Source organism: Desmodus rotundus, chromosome 3, assembly GCF_022682495.2.
Source record: "Desmodus rotundus isolate HL8 chromosome 3, HLdesRot8A.1, whole genome shotgun sequence".
Lineage (NCBI taxonomy): Eukaryota > Metazoa > Chordata > Mammalia > Chiroptera > Phyllostomidae > Desmodus > Desmodus rotundus.
The window spans coordinates 30,982,652-30,992,803 of NC_071389.1; positions in this window are offsets into that span (position 1 = coordinate 30,982,652).

Consider the following 10,152-nt stretch of genomic DNA (forward strand, 5'->3'; position numbering starts at 1 on the left):
GGTGGGAAAGACCCACCAAAGAAAGCTCCAACAAGAACCAAAAACCAAAGACATACACAGAGACAACATAAACCACAGCCCAAGATCAGTAAGATCAGGAAATCAAGGAGAATCAATGCTTAATGAAAAAGAGGCAAGTCAACTATCAGATACTGAGTTCAAAGAATTGGTTATAAGGAAGCTTAATGAGCTCACACAGAATTACCAAAAACTACAGGGAAACTACAATGAACTCATTGCAAACTATGTCAACATGAAAAAGGAAATAGAAACGATCAACAAGGGACAATAGGAAATGAAGAATACAATTTCTGAACTGAAGAACACAGTAGAAGGAATCAAAAGCAGGCTCAATGAAGCAGGGGATTGGATCAGCAAACTGGAGGACAAGGTAGAAAAAAACACCCAAAATGAGGAAGAAAAGAAAAAGAGGCTCAGAAAGAATGAAGAGGGGTTAAGGGAAATGCAGGACAACATGAAACATGATAATATCCATATAATAGGGATACCAGAAGGAGAAGAGGAAGAGCAAAACCTGTTTGAAGGTTTCTATCCCAAACAGGGATAGAAAACCTGTTTGAAAAGTAAACAGGTGGAAAATTTCCTTAATTTGATGAGAGGAAAAAGTCACACAAATCCAAGAAACACAGAGAGTCCCAATCAAGAGGAACCCAAAGAGGCCCAATTCAAGGCACATACATCATACTTAAAATGGTAAAATTCCAAGACAAAGAGAGAATCTTAAAGGCAGCAAGGGAGAAACAAGAAGTAACATACAAGGGTGCCTCGATAGGACTAGCAGCTGACTTTTCAATGGAAACGCTCCAAGCCAGAAGGGAATGGTAAAAAATATTCCATGTAAAGAGAACCAGAGGCTTGCAACCAAGGCTACTTTACCCAGCAGGGCTCTCAATCAAGATAGATGGCTAAATAAGGAGTTTCCCAGAAAAAGAGGTCTAAAAGAATACACCTCCACCAAACCAGCTCTGCAGGAGATGCTAAAGGGACTGCTTTAGGGAAAGGAAGGAAAAGAGAGAGAGAGAGAGAGGAACACAGGTACAAAAAATTGGCAATGAATAAGTACCTATCAATAATAACCTTAAATGTAAATGGATTAAATGCTCCAATCAAAAGACATTGAATAACTGAATGGATAAGAAAGCATGGCCCACACATATGCTGCCTACAAGAGACCCACCTCAGGACAGAAGACCTACACAGACTGAAAGCGAAGGTGGAAACAAATTTTCCAAGCATATGGACAGGGGAAAAAAAGCAGAACAGGGATAGCAATACCCATATCAGACAAAATAGACTTCAAAAAAGGGTCATAAAGAGAGACCCAGAAGGTCACTTCATAATACTCAAAGGAAGAATCCACCAAGAGGACATAAAGACTGTAAATATATATGCACCCAACATAGGAGCATCCAAATACATCAAGAAAACCTTGGAGAACTTCAAGAAAGATATTGACAGCAACACAATTATAGTAGGGGATTTTAACACCCCACTGACAAAGACGGACAGGTCTTCCAAACAAAATATCAACAAAGATATTGTGGCATTGAACAATGCCCTAGATCAATGCCCTGATATATATGTGCTATATATATCAAGTGATATATATAGAGCCTTTCATCCCAAAGAAGCAACATACATATTTGTTTCAAATGCACATGGAACATTTTCAAAGATAGACCACATGATAGGAGACAAAACAAACCTCAACAAATTCAAGGAAATTGGAATCATATCAAGCATTTTCTCTGACCACAAGGGACTGAAACTAGAAACAGATCTCAAGGAAAAAACCCCAAAACACTCAAAAACATGGAGATTGATGAGCATGCTATTAAACAATGAATGGGTCAAGAATGAGATTAGGGAAGAAATCAATAAGTTTCTGGAAACAAATGAAAATGAACTCACAACAATCCCAAACCTATGGGACACAGCAAAGGCAGTCCTGGGAGGGAAGTTCATAGCGATACAGGCCTACCTAAAAAGGATAGAAACATTTCAGATAAACAAACTAACTCTAAACCTACAAGAATTCAAGGAACAACAACAAAGACAGCCTAGAGCAAGTATAAAGAAGGAAATTACCAATATCAGAGCACAATTAAATGACACAGAGACTAAAAGCACAGTTCTAAGGATCCATGAATCCAGGAGCTGGTTCTTCGACAAGATAAACAAAATCGACAAGCCTTTAAGCAGACTCATCAAGAAAAAAAGAGATGGGATCCAAATAAACACAATCAGAAATGAAAGAGGAGAGACTACAACTGATACCACAGAAATACAAAGGATTGTAAGAAATTACAACGAAGAGCTATATGCCAAGAAATGTGAAAACCTAGATGAAATGGACAAATTTCTAGAAAAATATAACCTTCCAAAACTCAATGAAGAAGAAGCAGAAAGCCTGAACAGACCAATAACACCTGATGAAATTGAAACAGTAATCAAACAGCTTCCAACACACAAAAGCCCTGGAGCAGATGGTTTCATGGGAGAATTCTACAGAGTATTTAAGGGAGAGCTAACCCCCATCCTCCACAGATTATTTCAAAAAATTCAAGAAGATGGAAAACTCCCAAACTCTTATTATGCAGCCAGCATCATCCTAATCCCCAAACCAGATGGAGATATAAGAAAGAAAGAAAACTTCAGGCCAATATCGCTGATGAACATGGATGCTAAAGTCCTCAACAAAATATTGGCAAACCGTATCCAACAATACGGCAAAAAGATCATACACCATGGTCAAGTGGGATTCATCCTAGAGATGCAAGGATGGTACAATATTCACAAATCAATAAATGTAATACACCACATAAACAAAACAAAGGACAAAAATCACATGATCATATCAATAGATGGGGGGAAAGCCTTTAATAAGGTACAGCACCCATTTATGCTAAAAACACTCAGCAAAGTGGGAATAGAGGGAGCATTCCTCAACACAATAAAGGCTACAGACAACATCCAACTCAATGGGCAAAGACTTAGATTTTTCCCACTAAGATCAGGAACAAGACAAGGATGCCCTCTCTCACCACTCCTATTCAACATAGTATTGGAAGTCCTAGCCACAGCAATCAGACAAGAAAAAGAAATAAAAGGCACCCAAATTGGAAAGAAGGAAGCAAAACAGTCATTGTTTGCACATGACATGATAGTATACATGGAAAATCCTATGGAGTCCACCAAAAAACTACTCAACCTAATAAATGAATTTGGCAAAGCAGCTGGATACAAAGTCAATACTCAGAATCAAAGGCATTCTTGTACACCAACAATGAATATCAGAAACAGCAATCAAGAAAAAAAAACCCATTTGATATAGCAACAAGAAAAATAAAGTACCTAGGAATAAACTTAACCAAGGAGGTAAAAGACCTGTACTCAGAAAACTACACAACACTGAAGAAAGAAATCAAGGAAGACACAAACAAATGGAAGCATGTACCATGCTTATGGGTTGGAAGAATTAACATCATCAAAATGGCCATACTACCCAAAGTGATTTATAGATTCAATGCAATCCCTATTAAAGTATCAATGGCATATTTCAAAGATAAAGAACAAACAGTTCAGAAATTTATATGGACCCATAAATGACCCTGAATAGCTGCAAGAATTCTGAGAAAGGAGAACAAAGCAGGAGGGATCACAATACCTGATATCAAACTGTATTACAAGGCCACTGTAATGAAAACAGCTTGGTACTGGCATAAAAACAGGCACATAGACCAATGGAACAGAACAGAGAGCCCAGAAATAAACCCATGTCTCCATGGTCTATTAATATTTGACAAAGGAGGCAGGAACATAAAATGGAGCAAAGATAGCCTCTTCAATAAATGGTTTTGGGAGATGTGGACATACACGCAAAAAAAAAAAAAAAGAAACTTGATCACCAACTTACACGATACACAAAACTAAATTCAAGGTAGATAAAAGACTTAAATATAAGTTGTAACACCATAAAAATCCTAGAGGAGAACATTGGCAGGGAAATCTCAGACATTCCATGCAGCAACATCCTCACAGACATGTCCCCTAAAGCAAGGGACATAAAGGAAAGAATAAACAAATGGGACCTCATCAAATTAAAAAGCCTCTGCATGGCTAATGAAAACAGCATTAAAATGAAAAGAGAACCAACAGTATGGGAAAACATATTTGCCAATGATATCTCAGACAAGGGTCTGATCTCCCAAATATATAAAGAACTCACATGACCCCACTCCAGGAAGACAAAAAACCCAATTAAAAAATGGGCAAAAGATGTGAAGGACATACTTCTTCAAGAAGGACATACAGAGGGCCCAGAAACATATGAAAAGGTGCTCAGCATCACTAGTCATCAGAGAGATGCAAATTAAAACCACAATGAGATACCACTTCACACAGGTCAGAATGGCCATCATAAACAAATCAACAAACAAGTGTTGGAGAGTATGTGGAGAAAAGGGAACCCTAGTATACTTTTGGTGGGAATGCAGATTGGTACAACCACTGTGGAAAACAGTATGAAATTTCCTCAGAAAACTAAAAATGGAACTGTCTTTTGACCCAGCAATTCCACTGCTGGGATTATAGTCTAAGAACCCTGAAACACCAATCCAAAAGAACCTATGCACCCCAATGTTCATAGCAGCACAATTTACAATAGCCAAGTGCTGGAAGCAACCAAAGTGCCCATCAGCAAATGAGTGGATCAAAAAAACCATGGTACATTTACACAATGGAATTCTACGCAGCATAGAGAAAGAAGGAGCTTATACCCTTTGTGACAGCATGGATGGAACTGGAGAGCATTATGCTAAGTGAAATAAGCCAGGCGGGGAGGGGAAATACCATATGATCTCACCTTTAACTGGAACATAATCAACAGAAGAAAAAAGCAAAGAAAATATAACCAGAGACATTGAAGTTAAGAACAATCTAACAATAGCCAGAGGGGAGTGGGGAGAGGATAGTGGGGAGAGGGGTTTTTGGGAACTACTATAAAGGACACATGGACAAAACCAAGGGTGAGGGTGGAGATTGGGGCGGGAGGTGGGTTTGGCTGGGGTGGGGTGAAGGGGTGGGGAGAAAATGCAGACAACTGTATTTGAGCAACAATAAAAAAAAATGGTGAAGCTGATTTTTGACAGTTTTAACATTTTTTATAAAAAAAATAAATCCCACAACTCTAGGTGAGCAAACAAGGGCACAGAGGGGTCAGGTGCCTGCCCAAGGTCTCCCAGTTGGTAAGGGGTAGAGGCAGGATACACAGCCAGGCAGCCTGGCTTCAGAGATTTGTTCTCAGACATTAATGTAAAGAGATGATTTGGGAGTTGAGAATCCAGACCATACTGGCGGACCCCAAACTTCCCAGAATGCATGTCACATCTGATGTGCTTTATCCAGTGTTTCCGAGTAGCAGTTGAGTATTTCATGAACTCCACATGTTAGTGTTATGCAAGTCTTACACTCCTGAGCAGCTTTTGTGAGAAAGAGGTGGGCAAATTATGTGACTAGATGTAGCAGTCATCGAAATGGTATTCATGGAGAATTTTTAATAACATGAGAGAAGCTTATAACAAAGTGATCAAAGCAGAATGTACAACTGTCTGTCAATTGTCAGCTTAACTCTTAGAAAGTTGTGCTTGCCTTGGTTCTTATTTATTAACTAGTAAGTATCTTTTTCACTTATTGATATCCTGCCACTGCAACCGAGGTCTTCATGAAAGTGATAACTAGGTATTCTATGTCCTCATGCTTCCCATAGCCTGGACCAGAGGACTATGCCCACTTATGAGGCCCGATAAACACTGACTAATGAACGAAGGAAGGAAGGACCAAGGAAAACCTTGGACTGGTTAAGTCACCACATTAAACAGACTAGAGACAGTTTTGGCTGTCATATTTTAGAAGGACATTACTATTTTTATTCCTAGATTTTTTTCTGGTTCAGCTTATAGGCAACAGAACGGCAGAAGAGGTGGAGTGGTGTCAATCCCCACAACAGCCACTTGAAGCTGGTCAGTGGCCCCATGGACCTCTTGTTTTCTACGTTTGGTAAACTTGTGTTTGATGCTGATGAAATTTATCACGTTTATTTTTGCTCCTCCAGAAAGACCGTATCTACTAAGGAAAAGCCTTTTAAACCTAAATATTTGCTGGTTTTTTCCATCTAAGGGATCATACCAAACTATCGCTTCTATTTTCAGCTGGGGGCATTCTGTATCATTACCTCCTACCTGAAATGAAATATACAGACAATTTTGAGAAAGTACTCAGGACCTGCACAGGGCTGTCACGCAGTTAAACTTCCAAGAAATGTCTCCCTAATATTTGCCTAATGCTTATACTTTTCCAAAGCACAATCACAACTACTCCTCACTTTACCAAGTGTTATTAACCTTATTTTACAGACAGAAAATTGAGCCCCAGCGAAGTTGGTTGACTTTTTCAAGGTCACAAAGCAAGTAACTGTTATAGTTAGAACCATATAGTTAGAACTCCAGATTTCCTACAATTTGATTATCATTTATTTTCTGTAATATTTACTACATGCTGACATGGTGCCAAGTGCTTTCATATATTATCTACTTTCATCTTTACAATAACCCTGTCGAAGTGTCATAGCACACGCCACCCTGTGAATGATCTCTCCGACGTCCTCTCAGGCTACTATCCTACCATGAGGCAGCTCCTGGAAGACACCACACTGTTTCCCAGTCCAGAGCCTCTGTAGTTGCTGTTGCCTCAACCTGGAATGCTCTTCCCTTACTCTTCACATAACCAGCTCCTTGTCATTCTTCAGGTTTTACATTAAAAGTCATCTCCAACAAGAGGCCATGTAGATTGCTCTTACCCAGGCAGGTCCTCCTTGTTAGTCTCTCTTGTAAAACAGTTTATTTCCTTCTTAGAACTTACTAGCATCATTTTACTTTACTGTTTACTTGTTTCTTATTAGTCTTCCCCATAGAATGAAAGGGCAGGCTAATGTCTGTCTCAGTCCCTTGAGATATTTAGATAGTAACTTGCACTTATTCGGTCCTCAATAAACATGTGTGGAATGACTTAACAGTGGTGGAATTGAGGGATTTTTAAAAATTGCACAAGTTGTTACTACCTTTTTAACAAAATATTTTAATTCTGAAAAGAATTTCTTTTTTGCCTGTAGTGTAGATGGAGGGCTATTGGCATGCACTAGGTGGCTGCAGGTTGGCCGTAGGGAACTGTTCCATGCATGGGAAATGTAGCCCAGCCCCCACTCGGAAGAGCCAGTGGGGAGCGAGGTCTGGCACACAGGACCCATGCCCATGGATAGGTCCTCCTGTGGGGAATCAGGCCTGCATTGTACCTAGGCTGCTATGAAACTTGCTTTTGCTAAAACTCCCTCACCCTGGATTGAGGCAGCAAATGTTTACTGAGTATCTTCAGCTTCCTAAAGTCTGTGCTAAACCTCCCAAGTATGGAGTGTAACCAGTTCAACCACTTTCCCCCTTGATCTGTAACATCCCTCTGATGCAGATCTCGTCCCGCAAGATCTGCTGTTGAGGTTTCAGTATTCAAACACACATACAGACGGACTATAGAAATCCGGTGGGGGAAAAGGGGCTACGTGGCCACTCTCCAAGTTAGAGAGAGAGACACCTCTTCACCCCCGCCTGGACAGCCTTTATTGTTTTTCTAGGCCTCCTACATCAAAGATGGTCCTCATTTATTATTCATAGGTTTGTTTGGGGTGGTTATCTTTGCAGACACAGGAGAGGAAGTCACTGAGTACATCAAAGGGGGATATTTGCAATGTAAAAGGAGAAATGGTCAAAAAGGCTTTGTCCCATACCTGGAGGGTCTAGCCCAGATTCTGGGAAGATAAAGATACTCAGTAAACATTTGCTTCCTCAATTCAGGGTGAGGGAGTTTTTTAGCAAGAGCAAGTCTCATAGCAGTCTAAGTACAATGCAGGCCTGATTTCCCACTGGAGAACTTATCCACGGACGTGGGTCCTGCCCGCCTACTTCGCTCCCCACTGGTTTTCCAAGTGGGGGCTGAGCCACATTTCCCACGCTTGGAACGGTTCCCCACATCCCTCTCTTTGAAGTAATTAACAGCATTCTTTCCTTTGTTATCTGTAAAAGGTAATCACCTAGAGCGAACCTGTGCATAGTAAATGAGGACCATCCTCCATGTAATGTACCCAGAAAAGCAATAAAAGCCTGTCCAGGCAGGGGTCGGGCCCTCTGGCCCTCTTGCCCTCTGTCTCACTTAGAGAGCGGCTGTGCCGTCCCTTTTCTCCACAGGATTTCTGTAGTCCATGTGAATTTGTTCATTGCTGCCACAACACATGGATCCTGCAGGCTGGGATCTGCATCAGTTGGCCAGTTTGGTGTTGTTGAGCTAAGCCAGGTGCAATGAGAGTGGCTTGGACATAAAGCAGTGGTTCTGTGGCTGGAGAGGGAACTGAGCCTGGAGATGGATAGGACTGGGTGACAGGCTGGGGAGGGGAAGTAGGAAGAGGGAGGGGGCTCCCTGGGCCTTCCTGGGCAGGCTGAGGGACTCAGGGCATGGCTATTGGGTTCCTGTGTGGCCTGGCTGTCTGTCACCATTACAGTTCCAGCAAACAGAGAGTCTAGACAAGATTATAACCTGGACCTATGAGTTCCCCTATACCCACCTACTCTGGTATGGAAAGTTCCTTGGCTTCCTGAACATCTGAGTCTGATTTTGCCAAAGCCATGTGCAGCCAAGGGGTGAGCACTCTTGGGATTGGGCAGGCCCTCTAGAGAACAAAGGGCCCAGAGTACCATGTCAGGAGGGGTCCTGGGCTTGCACCATAAATCTGGGTAGCTGATGCCCACTCCCCATTTATCTGTAAGTCTCGTCTGGGAATCCCACAGTCCCTGCTTGACTCAATGTTCTCTTCCTTGTGAAGACCTGAAGGCTCCAAATGTGCATGAGGTTTTCCTCCTGTAAATTGGTGAGTGGGCACCTGCCCCTCCTCCCCTTCTCATTCCAGAACTTTGGTGCTGGGAGTCCATTTCCGCCCTGTTCTACTCAGTCAGTTTTTCCATCAACTGCACTGCCTGACCTTCACGTGCCCCTCCTAAGCTTAGCTGCTTAGTGCGGAGATAAGTGACGAGGCAGGAGAGCTTACTGCTGGCTCAATGAGCAACCCCTTCTGGGTGTGTCTTTTTCCGTCCACATGCATATATTCTGCTGCTTCTGTTTTTCTGATAGGACCCTGACTAATACAGATTTTGGTACCAAGATTTGTTCTAGAGGAACAGAATCTGAAAGATGAGTTTCTGAATTTGTTCTGTATTTTCTGGAATTGCCTCTCTAATATGATTAGCTGGAAAGGCCCTATTGACTCTATTACCAATAGTATAGAGGGCACTGGAGTCCAGAGCATGATGTCACAATAAGGATACACAAAATATCACCAGTGGATACTACTAACAAAATATTTACAAAAGGCAAGGTTCTGGTGATCATGTTTTTGATACCTTGGAACATTTTAGTCAAACTGAGGAGTATAGTAAGATTGGCTGGTTGATTCTAGCTGTGTTGGAGAAGGTTGGGAAAGAGAAGGATGATGATAGAGATTCAAATTTCCAGCCTAAACTACATTTAAATGAACTGAAAGCTTCTATGCCTCCTCTGAAATAACCTTTATGTCTTGTAGCCTCAGGTCTTCATTCCAAAGGGAGAAATGCTCCCACTGGGAGACACAATAATGATTACATTAAACTAGTAAGTAAGACGGCCACCTGGCCACTTTGGGCTCCTCAACCTCTGAATCAAAATCAGTTACTGTACTGAATTTATCCTGATTACCAAGGTGAAATTACCAACGGAGGTAATATGTCTGTAATACAGGTTGTATCTGGGGCATCTCTTAGAACTTAGTGCCATGCCCTGTCATTAAACTAAATAGAAAAATACTCTTCATGCCAAGATGGAGGAGTAGGTAGTTACAATGTGCCTCCTCATGCAACCAAAAGAAGGACAAATAACAAATTTAAAAATGAAAAACAACCAGAAGTGACAGAAAATTGAACTGTATGGAAGTCTGACAACCAAGGAGTTAAAGAAGAAACATTCATCCAGGCTGCTAGGAAAGGCAGAGATGGACAGCTG